Raw genomic sequence first — 14,286 nt, forward strand, 5'->3', positions numbered from 1 at the left:
CCTCTCTCTGTGTCTTATTCTATATCTAAACCTCCATGCTAATTGTTCCTCTCAGACTTAACTAAAATACTTAACAAGCGTATGGAGTTGAACACTTAAAATACATTATTTGACAGTTGTTGTCAAAATGCTCCCTCTGTTGCCTGCTCGTTCCTGTCTAAGGTATATACATAACCAAATATTATAGTAGTTATTGCACAAAATTTGTGTGGCAGTCAGGAAGTGGGCGCACATGTGTGCACAGAAATCCACCCCAGTTATCATTGATCTTCAACACAGCTAATGGAACCTACTGGTCATCAAGTTTCCTTGGTTGTTGTTGCTTTTTGCTTGAACTATTGTGGAAAAGTGGGATACAGATGTCTTCAATAAAGTAATATTATTGACTCAGCTGTTGTTATTAGCTCCCACTTCATTATCCTGGAAATGTTATGCACAATGGATTAAGCAAATATATGCCAGTGTTATTCATTAAAATAAAAAAAACCTCTGTGAAAGTGGTTTGTTGGTACTCAAATTCCTTTGCACTGCCGGTAGCAGAGAGTGACAAACAGGTGTGAAGATTAAACAACCTTGTGAGGTTTTCCTTAATAATAGAGATAGAAAGTATATAAGGCTTAGAACTGCTAAGCTGCAAATTGGCAAGAGCCTTTGGAATCAAATTAAATGTCAGGGTGTCAAGGAAAATGGTTAGTGGATTACAGGCACTCATTTGCAGTCCTTCTGTGATTGCTTTTTAAGATGGTTTATTGCAGCTCTGATCCAGACAGTCCCTCTTTGTTTTGGGGAATTCCAAGGTGTGTCCATAGCAGGCAGTGAACACTCTAATCAAGAGCAGGGTGTACGAAAGGGAGGAGGGTGAAGGTGGCAAATGAATGGGCCAGAAGCAGGATTAATCTTGGGATAAGTGGTGCCTGTCTGATGAAGCAGAAAGGGAGCTAGACTCCTAGTCTGGGTGTGGCAGGTGCTGGCTGGAGAGGAAGCCTTGAAGAGCCTTCCTGGGGGAAGCAGCCTCAGGTGTAAGCAAGTCATAAGGAGGACTGGCAAATTCAGTAGTTCCCTTCTTAGCTTGCGGCAGGGTTGGAATTAAGGGCGGAGGAGAAATTCAGTTCGCTTTGCTTTTAAACACACACTTAACAAATTCAGCTGCGAACATCTAATTCACACTGTCCAAAACAATATGGGAACCGAAACACGGCCATCTTTCAAAATCTGCACATCGCCAAATCTTGCAATGTAGTTCTCCTGATAAGTAATGTATAAATGTATTCCTGGGTAAAGTGTGCTTTATAAAAATGCATATGATAACAAATAAATACAAATACGTATGATTGAAAATAACAACAAAACTCATTACAGTAGGGCAAACTCATTTGCAAAAAAATGTGTGTATCGGACAAAATTGCCTAACTGTGTATACTATTGATGCAGAGGAATACAAAGAAGTCTGAACCATTTATTTCCACAGGAGTGAAATGTAAGTAAAAACCCAAGCGCAGCAACACTTCCTGGGCAGGGAACAGAACGCTGCATGTGCTGTGCCTCCTCCAGGTTGGGATTTTGTGCTTGCATTCCTTCCATTCCTTGCCTGAAATGCATCTGCGGGAGACGATGGGTGTGCAGCTGAGCAGGGAACTGTGAAGCTCTCCAGAGATAGCAAGGTAGGAGGGTGGTGCCGGGGCAGGCAGAGGCCTCTGACTCACAGAACACAGCAAGCAAAAAGGTACAAGTTTCAAAAGCCTTTAAAAAAGCAATTTCCCTTCCTGGGGTTTTTCAGGTCCTGACAGGAGAAAAAAAACCCTTCAGGGGTTTGCATAGTTCCTGCTTCAGTGTGTCTTTGGCCGTGAAATTTCTTTCCCTGACAGTCAAGTACTCCTGGCAGGAATTAATACTAATCTTAATGGTGCACTAACTGTGGCATGACTGTGTGAACAGAGTAATTGGGTTTTCACTGCAATACAGGTCATCTGTATAGATTTTGGGTATGTTAATGCATCTCTTTTTTAAAAAAATATATATATTGCAATTTAAAATTTACAGATAAACGCAGTGGCGGAGGAAGCTGCTTGGGCGCCTGGGGCGGTGTGTCCAGGGGTGGGGCGGGCTGCCTATATGGGTGGGGCGAGCCTCCCATAGGGCACATCGCGGGGCCTCCGGAGTCTGCCTGCCTCCTACCGCTCAGCCACCCTACAGCTGGCGGGTGGACTGTTTGGGCAGTGTGGAGCCTGCGTGCGCCCAAGCCACCGCGTCTCTCCCAGGAGAGTGGGACTCTCCCTGCGGTGAGTGCTGCCCACCATCTTGTCACTCCCCCAGTGGAGACACCTGGGGCAGACCATACCTACCACACCCCGTTTCCTCTGCCCCTGGATAAATGTCTTCTTTTCCTTAACATTTACCTACATGGTCTACTTATTCTATACATGTTCACATCCTCTGTATAATAATTGACTTCCCCCTTCCCCAATCTTTGTTAAGGGTGCTGGGAATTGTAGCTCTGTGAGGGGAAAGCGATAGTTCCTAGGATTATTTGGGGGAAAACGTGTTTTAAGTTTGTGCTTTAAATGTATGTTGTGATCTTAGCCCAGAGTTGGACAGAAGATAAAGTCCCTACCAGAGAAGAATGGCAAATCAAACGGTTGGATTATGCCGAAATGGCAAAACTGACCGGAAAGCTCAGAAACCAAGAAGACCAAAACTTTAATAAAGAATGGGAAAAATTATAATTTATCTTGGAGAGCAGTAAACAAATGGAAACATTAGCAGGAGTGCAATGACACTTGTAATATAGCAAGTACTATGGAGACAATGATGTTATATAAAATATAGATTATTGGAAAAGATGCAGTAGAAAAGGTTTAATAATAGGGCCCATGGAGGGAAGGTGCAAAGTCCAGAGATTTGGAGGAATCTGTAAATGTGGATGTGAATGGTTGTATTGTTATAATTATACACTTATAAAATCAAATAAAAAATATTTCCAAAAAGAAGAAGAAGAAGAGTATCTTGTGATCTGACCAGCATTCTCATCCAAGTCACAACCCACATTTTTGGATTTTCCTAAGCTGTGGATAATACAGTAAGTGATAAATACAACACAAAACTGTATGTTGCTAGTGTGTGGATGCACTGAAGCACATTGTGTGGGCAGATTACACACACACACACACACACACACACACACACACACACTATTTTGCTGGGTGCCATCTATCATCCTCTACCTCTGTTTGTTCTTCTCTTGAGGATAATGTAGCCATTTTCTTCCCATCAGCCCAAAGGAAAGGATGCAGCATGCCTGCTTCCACTAATTGCTTCTGAAAGAACATTTAAAGCAAATTTAAAAACAAAAACAACCCCAACACCTGCTGTTTTGTTCAGAACTTCTCCTGCACAAAACAGCTTTGTTAGAAATAAAAATAAAATTGGCCCTAGCAGATACAGGAGGTGGGAAAGAAAATGAAAAATGCTGTCTCCAAACCCCTTTCCCCTAATTTGCTCTCCCAGACCTGTCTTGACTGTATGCGCTTGTGTGAGATAGACACGTGCTGTTTATGTTCTTCTCTGAGTCACACAGCAGCTTTTTGTGTTGGGCAGGGGTCCTGGAAGTCAAAGGTGCCCCATGCCTCTACCTGCCCTGGCAAGGTGCTCCTTGGCTGTTGACTGTTTATGTGGCAGAGCCAAGAGTGACACATAGTTATATATTTATTTTTAAAGCTGCTCTTTTGCGCAAATCTGGTCAATCGCCATTTTGTCCTCTGCAAAGTATGCTTGAAACCTTGGGCTTCGGTGATAATTTGTTATTGTCCTATTCCATGAAAACATTTTTTAAAAACAACAACGGTGTGTGCACATGGGTAAACAAATACCTGTGTGCATGCCCAAAAGGGGATGGAGACCCGTGATTCTCCAGATGTTGTTGGACTCCAACTCCGATTAGCCCCAGCCAGGAAAGTTGATTGTCGGCGATGATGGGACTTGTAGACCTGCAATGTTCTGAGAGCCACAGGTTAGTCACTCCCACTGTATAGGAATCAGTGATGAAATGAAAAACAGATAAGAGAGGTACAACCAGTTTCAAAGTCTTCCCACAGACCACAGAGATTCAAAGCTGAGCTTAATAGAAGTTATAGCAATATGATATGGCTTTTACTCTGGACTCAGAAATTCATTCTTTAGAAGATTATTACTGCCTGCTCATATGTATCAGTTCAAAGGACTGAGCATCTGTGTTCCAGTACCAGTCCACTACGATCAGTGTTCCTCATGTAGGGCACCCAGGGCTAAGGCACCTTTTCTTGGTATAGAAGGGGATTTTCAACATATGTAGACACAGTTCTGAACCATTAAAACTAGTAGAGAAGAGGAAACTTAGTAGATCTTGTAAGCTATACCTGCTGAAATCCCCTCTGCTACACACTGATTAAAAGGACATGAAATTTTCCTCTTTTGCATCAGCACACCTTATCTTCATATCAGTGCTGGCATCCAAAGTCAGAGATGTTAGAGCAACAATTTTAGATCAGGGGCAAATGTTCCTGGGCAAGTTCCTTGAGTGGATGACCACCAACCCGATCCAGGCTAATGGATAAGACTAATTTCTGGACTCATTTCAACTGGGGTTTAGGCTACTTCTTGTTGGTTTGAATTTTATCATATGTATTTTGTATGTTTTTTGGGGGGTGTTTTTGTATTGATGTAATTCACCTTGGGATTCATGGTGTAAAGTGATGACTGAAAATGAAATAATCATAATTCATAATGGATATTTGTTTTACATAAAAAACCCTAAGAGTTGGCTGTAGATTTGGTGTAAACCTATTCATAGGGATCCCTCTATTTAAAAAAAAGTTACAGAAGTTCACAACCTCACAACTATTCAGTATTATATGAACAAATGTCTGCATAACATTTTAGCATTGTACAAATTATTTTGTTAACCTTGTACAGGTATATCGCTCTAAACCTATTGGCAGAATAATCCATTGTTTGAGAACAACAACCTTGCAGCCTACCCCTCAAATTCATAGAACAGGTAAATAGTTAGAGAACAGGAATATCTATGAACATTGCTCAAGCTATCAAAAGGAACACTTGGTCTCTGAACTATGCTAAAACCAAGGCCATTGCATCTGCCAGATGGCCCAGAGCATTGATGATTCCTAGAGATACCAAGGGATAGCAGGCGCTCCCTCAAATCTGACCCACAACCCCATTCACCCTCCATATGGACCCATTCAGTTTTTGGCCACAGTATATTAAGATCTTCTGCAGCATCCATGGATTAATTCCTTGCTCCACAGATAATTTGTCTTTGCTGCGCCCTTGCTTTCCCCACCTCCCCCAGTTTACCCTGACCCAGAGTTCATTGGTTGATGATTAATAAGACTTCTGCTGAACAGGGTAAAATCTTCAAATATTCCAGGTATTTGCATTTCATAAGTAATGTACCTGGACAGGTCGTTTGGGAACAACAGGGCTTTAAGAATGCAAAAGAATGAAAGCTTTTGCATAGTTCAAAAGAGGCAGCCTTACGTATCTGATCTTTAAAAGTAGATGGAAGGGAAGATGGTTCTCCAGTGATGAAATATAGAGACTGTTCGGGGTCAGAGAAAGCTCTCCTATAAGACCCAGTTCCCGCTGTGACAGCACTGTTAAGAGCTGAGATCAGAACCACAGTTAAAGTTGACTGCAGAGAGCTCTGGTATCATACTAGCTGAAATTGCAGAAAATAGGCAGTAAACGATTGCCAAAGAAATGTTACCTAGACCAAATATCTAAAGGTATTAAAACCAGCTGGGCCAAGAAACGAAATGTGATTATGTCAAAATATGCCTTTAATCCTGATGAACTGAAAGCTGCCCCTGCTGTAGATTTGGCAAAGATAAGATTTTTTTTATTTTTAAACAGGATTAAAGAGATTAATGTACAGCTCGGCATGGATTATTTGCATCATATGCAGTTTTCTTCATAGCACAGTATAGAGTTATAAAAACAAGCTGTGTTTTTGAATCTTATTTGGCCAATTTGAAATTCTGTACCTTGCGGAAACTTTTACCGCCCTCTAATTTCGGACAATTGGTGTATTTAGATGGGAAATATGCCAAGATTCCCATCAATGAGAGGCTGTGTATTGGTGACCTGCAGTCCACAGAAAATGTTGCCCATTACATATTGTGCTGCCTGTTGTATTCAGCACCTAGTGAGAGAGCTTTTCCTTTTAACTGATATTCTAGCTGGCTCATTTTGATAAGAGCATTTTTGTGTGTGTGTGCTATCAGGTAAAGTACCTAACACATAAGGCCGCCTTGTATGCATCTGTGGTCCAGAGACAGAAGTTTGCACAACACTGCATATCGTTTTACACGACACTTTCCCATTTGCTTTGATTCCGTTAGATTGTGAGGCTAAGTGACAAGGTGCCGTTTTTACCATCTGATTGTAACATCTTGTTTACCTTCCACAGTGTCCCCCTACCCCTTCATACTGATATAAAGCCAACTATCCAAGTGTCGTTATTTTCCAGGCACAGTCCCAGATTTACAAGGCTATCCTGGTTTCTGATTTGAACCTGGAATGTCCCTCTTTTCTTTAGGACTTCCCTATTTTCATTGGAGAAATGTTGGAGGGTATCGAGTTATGCGACCCCTGAGCCAAGGAGATAAGTAACTATGCAACCTTTAGAATACATCCGAAGGCAGCCCTGTATAGGGAAGTTGTTTTAATGTTTAATATTTTATAATGTTTTTATATATGTTGGAAGCCACCCAGAGCGGCTGGGGCAACCCAGTCAGATGGGCAGGGTATAAATAATAAAAGTGTTGTTGTTGTTATTGTTATGAAATAGGGCATCCCTAATTTCATCAGAGAAATCTTGGAGGGTATGTTATAGTTAAGAACCCAGTAAGTTAATAGTGGCCTCAATTCCAAGTACACTTACTTGGGAAGAAGCCACACAGAATTCAATGGGAGATGAATGGGCTCACCTTTACTCCATCATTCATGAATCGCAGGACATTGAATGCAGTGATAATAACTGTACCCTCCCTATTTCTCTTCCTCTCTTTGTAGTTATACTTTATTATGCTTCTGAACCTGCAGCTCCATCCCTACCATTAGTCAGAGTGAGGTGGCTGTCTCAAGCAGCTAATTTTGAGTGCCATGAATAGGAAGCAAGTTGCTAGTTATTTAATAAATTGCTATTGTATTTTTATTGCCTTGGGCATCAGAGTGGGGAAGGAAGAGAGCCTGTGTCTGAAATCTCATGGGTACAGCCCATTTACCACACTATAGTGAAGACCCACACTTTGAAGGCTTAAGTATAGTTAAAAGGGCACTGGTATAACATGGCATCAACAAATAGGAATTTACGATCTTTTCACATATAAAAATCTATTTAAAAATAGACTTACGTAGTTTGAAAAACCTATTTGGGTTTTACCATAATTAATTGTGACTCATAACTGAGTTTATGAAATGCTACAAACTTCCCAATGTTTAATGATAGAGGCGCTTCTGCTCAAGTAGTTTCTTAAAGGAATTTTCCCTGTTGGGGGATAATTGAAAGTGTACTTTTAACCATGCAATAAACCTCCATTCAACTTTCATAAAAATATAACAACCTAACAAAGCAATACTACAACAAATGTGTTTTAATATCAGATGTGATTGAAGTACAGTAAATTTAGCACTTACATTTAACAATAGTCTGCCCTGGGACCTTATGGTGAAGGTAGAGAAGAAATCTTATACATAGAATAACAATGAAAATAAATTTAGAAACCTAAATTTCCCTGTATGTGATTGAATTTGTCCCCCAAAATAACAGCAGTCTGGAAGCAGCCTTCTTCACATTGGAATAATCACATTGACAAATCAATTGGTAACTGAGGACTGCATTTTCTATTGCCTTCTAACCCCACTTTGGAAATTCCTGAATTCTTTGCCACAGCTATTTTCCATGTGGCAAAGAGGTCCATAGTTCAGCTTTCTTAAAGCTAAGTATAGCCATTGGCTTTGGAGGTATTGTAACTCAGATGTTCCGTTTTAGACAGAATTTGCTGATCCAGAGGCCCTAAGTGGATAAGTCTTTTTATTTCATATTCCCCTCCTCATATACTTCTCAAAGTATTATACTTATCACCTGTAATTTCTTCTTCTTTCATACTTAATATGTATCTTATGCCTCCAAAGCTACAGTGGTTCCTCGGGTTACAGACGCTTCAGGTTACTGACGCTTCAGGTTACAGACTCCGCTAACCCAGAAATAGTACCTCAGGTTGAGAACTTTGCGTCAGGATGAGAACGGAAATCGTGCGGCAGCGGGAGGCCCCATTAGCTAAAGTGGTGCTTCAGGTTAAGAACAGTTTCAGGTTAAGAACAGACCTCCAGAACGAATTAAGTTTTTAACCTGAGGTACCACTGTACTTTCATCCTTCTTCTCAGCTCCTTTGTATATTTACTTCCTCCTCTGATAATAGCTTTCTTCTCTTCTTCCTATCTGTTCCCAGTGGATGAAGATGATTCACTATTAATTGTTTTCTAATTTCCTTCAACACTTCCTCTGGCTCTTTCCCCTTACAGGAGGGGGACCTTCCTTCACTCCTTCATACCCTTCAACGATTCTCCGATGAAAATAGGGATATCCCATTCCTTAATGATATTTTTACTATTTATACCCCACACATCTTACTGCCCTAGCCACTCTAGGCAGCTTCCATCATATATATATAAACATAATAAAACATTAAACATTAAAAAACCACTTCCCTATACAGCAGGGGTGTCCAAACTTTTTTCAAAGAGGGCCAGATTTGATGAAGTGAACATGCGTGAGGGCCAACCAAACTTGTTGACCTTTTGTTAGGATTGAAGTTGTTGAGCTTTTCCATATTTCCCGCCAAAGTTGTTCACCTTTTTTTATGATTGAAGCTGTTGACCTTCTTTTAGGATTTTACCCCAGGAAATAAACTGCCACAGGGGCTGGATGAAACCGACCAGTGTACCGGATTAGGGGCCTGGACCGGACTTTGGACATGCCTGCTATACAGGATTACCTTCAGACATTTCGGGAGTTGGATAAATCCAACATTTCTCTAGTGAAAATAGGAAAATCCTAAGGAAAACTGGGACATAAAACTGTCATTAAGAGTCTATTAAACTGAACTAATTGTGGGTTAGAACTACTGACTAGTTTAGGAACCTTATCAAAAATCAGATCAAAGCATGTGGCACATGCCCAGCTTTTTGTTGTTGAAGATCCCAGTTTTCTGCAACACTATAATAAAGTCTAGGTTTGAAATTGTGCCATTTTAAATGTCAGCTGCACACTGGAGAAAGGCAGCTCAGTGAATGTGTCCCCCCCCCCCCCCGCCTCTGCTTTTCTGAGTGTAAACTCTTAGCCTTTTAAATTAGACATGAAGCAATAGTTTGGATAGAATGGTGTCTTTGGGCAAATCTGTTTACTGTCTTTTTCTTTCAACATTTCCCCTGACTTGCAGTGTTATTGTATGAACCCTGTTTATACATTCCAGAGATGCAGGTCGCTAGATTGGTGCCGTTCATGGATCTCAGCAGTTCAAAGCTGATTTGGCAGGGAACAGATAGGGTGTGTGGTTTGGATTAGAATCAAATTGGGTTTAGTTAATCCTGATTTGGCTGGGGTTGATGTGAAACAAAATAACTAGGGAGGGGGTGGGAAATCCTAGTGTAATGGTAATCAGCTTCTGGGAGGCTTTGGACAATAGTGCAAGAGTGTACGATGATAAGCAATGAACAGATTAATGTGGCCTGAGAATTTGAAAGGCATGAGAAATGACCAGAACTCGACCTGAGAACGTTTCCACTCCCCCAGAGAATCTGAACTATCCAAGTAAAGTTGAAACCTAGAGGCAGTAGGGTCTGAATAGTAAAGATTACTCAATTCAGCCCGGTAAGAATGTTGAAAAGTCCACAGCAAGCTAAACATTTTGAACATTCTTTCATTTCTACACTGAGTTGCAAAACTTAGTATTTGGTTCTATGAAGCTGGCCTTATTTATAAAATCCCAAACACATTTCTTTCCCTCTGCTCTCTTTTGTCTCTCTCTCTCTGTGTCCCCCTCCCAAGTTTTGGCAGCCAAAGTTTCTCTCTCTCTCTCTCTCTCTCTCTCTCTCTCTCGGAATCTGGAAAAAGTCTTTGGCTCTTCAAGTGAGTGTTTTGTCCCAGCATTCTGTATTCCTGTGAGACCCTCAACAACATCCTTTGCCAGTTTCAGCCTTGCGTTCCATGTCTCACTGTCAAATCACAGGCGTAGAAGGGCTCTGACTTCCAACTTGCTTCAGCCATCGTGTTTGCATGGTAACAATGGGCTTCTTGGCATTTGCCTCAATGTGCTGAAACATGTTTCCATAGGGCATCCTTCCTGGCATAGGCAAGAGATGGATGAGCTCTGCTATCAGGGACTGGGTGCTCATAGTTTCTGCACCTTTATGTTATAATGCCACTAAAAATAAATATTGCTTGGAATTTCCTATGAAAACAGAGAAACATGACAACTTTAAAAGTCCTGGTTCTTGTGTCATAGAGAGCTCTTGCTAGTAGAAAACGCTGCTAGAAATTACAATTTTCACTTGAAGGCAGAAAAAGAAGTCTTTCTGAGGAAACAGCAAATTCAGTTAAATTTAAATACTGCTTAATTGCAGTTGTTTCTAACTTCCCAAAGTTAACTTCCGTGCTAATCCTCTCTTTTCCAGGCTTAATAATATATAAGAAAAGAACATGAAATGATGGGGGAATATGCTCTATGTTGGTCTCAACATACTGCCACCATTAATAGCAATTTTATAACTTGTCTATTTCTAGCCTCTGATTAACTTTATCAGATAAGATGTGGACCATTTGGATGAAGCTTTTGGACCATTGGTGGTCTGTGGACCACAGTTTGCAAATCTAGACAGTGTTGTAGATTTAATTCTGTTTCCTTAAATGGAATGGAATGCACTGATTGAATATTGGAGCCCATTGTTTTCTGTGCATTTCATCTTTCATAGAAAATTGTTCTAGAAAAATGATTTTGAGTATAGAGGTCATAATTGGGAGTGGTGTCAGATGTGCATCCACTGCACACCTGAACTCTGTGGTCCCTGCTGGGTGAATATTGGACCTCTGCTGATCTTCGAGCTGCTTGAATTAATCACAGGGCCAGCATGGGAAGTGCAGTCTTTCTGCGAGTGAAGGAAACCCATGAAGTGCTTACATCCCAAGCAATTTCTTTCTACACTTGACTCCTGTTTTAGTATTAAAGAGCTTAAATGAAAGCAGGGGGGGGGCCTCTTTTGCAGATGCTCTTGGCAAGTGGGGGGTTCCAAACAGAATAAAATACCTGTGCTGCTCTTTGGATTTCATCATGGGCATAGAATATTCAATAATGTTATGTTGTCTGCCAAGGATCTGGATCGCTTGTGTTGCACACAATGAAGCTTAAGAACAAAGGCATCCTTACTTGGAAGTATAAACTATTAAGATAAATAGGACTGGAGTGAGAATATGAGCAAAACAACCCACTTCGCTATGATTTTAATATTCCAAGAACATTAATTGTTTTCATTTTATTTGACCTCATCAGAACCTTGTGAGTCAGGCTGCTTTTGTTTGTTTGTTTCATAGGTACTAGAGGCTGAGAGATAGTGACTTGCCAGGCGGCCAGGATCCATTGCAGAATTAGATGTGCCCAAGCCCATTGCTTTCAATCAGCATATTCATGCTGCTGTCTATGCTGGGTTTTGTCCAATGAATGCAGTGCAACTTGAAACATATCCAAAACATTGTACTTGGACAACCTTCTAGCCTGAGAAATAATCTGGCTCTTAACGCTTTCAGGTATTTTTTAAAAAATCATTTCATGAATTCCTGCCCTTCTGATTTTTCTTTTCTTTTTTCCTCTCTTTAGTGTACTGACCCGTAAGTCTGACCAAGTTTAAAAATAACCTCTGAAAAATGTGCAGTTATCTTGCATGCTCCTGTGAGTATGCTGCGGTATCTTTTCAGTTTATGTAAAATAGAGCTGTTATATTCATAGTCTTTTTCTGCCATCTTGTGACAAATATGTCCCACTGCAATGAAAAATCCAGCCCTATAAATTATCTTCAGGCAGCGATTGTATATGCACTTCCCTAGGGATCTGTCTCATTGAACTCAGAGAAGCTTCCTTCTGTGCATTGTCATACTATGCAGAAGGTATCTACACCAAAGGAACAGGCCTTACTTATTACAAATTAATAATACTTATAATTAATAGTAGTAGCAGTAGAGGGTTGGTGAAAAATAATGCTATTTGGTATTAGAATCAGAACCAAGGGCACCACCACACAGCATCCACTTACCGTATTTTTCGCTCTATTAGATGCACTGGACCATAAGACGCACCTAGTTTTTAGGGGAGGAAAACAAGAAATCAGAAAGCAACGCAAAGCTTTGCGGGGCTCTCCCTGAAGCCAGGAGAGCAAGTGGGATCGGTGCGCACCGATCCCTCTTGCCCTCCTGGCTTCAGCGAAAGCAAGCCTACTGGCTTTCCCCCCACATCCCGCAAGAGCTGTGCGCTCTTTAAAGGGAACGTGGCTCTTGGGGGCTTTTCTGCCCTGCGGAGGCTTCGCGTGGCTAAGCCAGAAGCCAGGACAGCCAGCGGGATCCCGCTCGCTGTCCTGGCTTCTTGCTTGGCTGTGCGCAGCCTCTCCCGGGCAAGGGGAGCCTTCATCCCCTGCCCGGGAGAGGCTGCATGCGGCTAAGGTTCCCCCAAGAGCCGCACTCCCTTTAAAGAGTGCGCGGAGTGTGTATGTGGCTCTTGGGGGCTTTTCCCGAGGAGGGAGAAGGGACTGACGGGCTGCCCTTCTTCCTCCTTGGGGAAAGGCCAGCAGGAGCCGCACACACGCTCCACTTGGCTCTTTAAAGGGAGCGCTGAGCAGAGCCTCCCATCTGCATTCGTTCCATAAGACGCACACACATTTCCCCTTACTTTTTAGGAGGGGAAAAGTGTGTCTTATAGAGCGAAAAATACAGTATTTTTTTATTTACTTATTGTTATTTTATATTTATTATAACATTTATATTCCACCTTTCCTTCAAGGTGCCATGTATGGTTCTCTTCCCTCTCCATTTTATCCTCGCTGAGAGACTGTGATTGACTTGGCAAAGTTTATGGCTGAGTGGGGATTTGAACCCTGGTCTCCCTGGTCCTAGTCTGATACTCTTAACCACTACACCACACCAGCTCTTGCTCTGGTTCAGCAGGCTGTTTCTCAGCTTAACCTGCCTCTCAAGACCATCACCTTGAACTTCTCAGAAGAAAGTGAGCTCTAGACAGTGCTTCCCCCAGGGGGTACTTAAGGGTATGCAGTACAGGCACCTCTTTTTGTTGTTGTTAAAAAGTGTGGTGCTTACCTAACAGCTTCATGGTGAGTACCGGCACCTATCTTTCTAGGGAAAAAGCACTGGATATAGATGTAATAATAATTAAGAACAAACAACAAAGAAACAAACAAATGGCATGGCTTATGCTGATAGCCAACCTGGTCTGAGAATACTGCGTACAGTGGGACCTCGGGTTAAGTACTTAATTCGTTCCGGAGATCCATGCTTAACCTGAAACTGTTCTTAACCTGAAGCACCACTTTAGCTAATGGGGTCTCCTGCTGCTGCCATGCTACCGGAGCACGATTTCTGTTCTCATCCTGAAGCAAATTTCTTAACCTGAAGCACTATTTCTGGGTTAGCGGAGTCTGTAACCTGAAGCGTATGTAACCTGAAGCATATTTAACCCGAGGTACCACTGTATTCACTTGACAGACTGCATACACCAATGCTGATCTGGTCTGCACCTCCTGCTGAGCTGGAGTATCTTGAAGAGAAACTTGCACCCACTTTGCTCCTCCCCAGAGGAGGTCAGTGCAGTGCGTGAGCCAAAGTTTGGCTTAGCATGCTGTCCTATCCTGCTATTGTGGTTGAGGTTTCTGCTCTTTAACCATAGGACAAACCTTGGGTCTGCAGATCAGGGTTAGGGAGGAGAGCCCTTAACTAGGAACCTGGGTCTGAACAACATGCGAAGCCAAACCACTGCTAAGCTGCCATCCCACACTAATATAAAATTCCCTGGAAGGAGCTGCATTCTCTTCCTCAGGAGTCAACAACATACCGTAGTTTGAGAATGCAACCACTGTGTACAGCTATAGACAATCATGTAGCTTTTGGAAACCACTAAACTGGGAATACCTTTTTATTTTTAGGGCAAAAGTTAGCCAATGTTTATGAGTAAT

This window comes from Podarcis pityusensis (genome assembly GCF_964106645.2).
Source record: "Podarcis pityusensis genome assembly, chromosome: 10".
NCBI classification, from domain to species: domain Eukaryota; kingdom Metazoa; phylum Chordata; class Lepidosauria; order Squamata; family Lacertidae; genus Podarcis; species Podarcis pityusensis.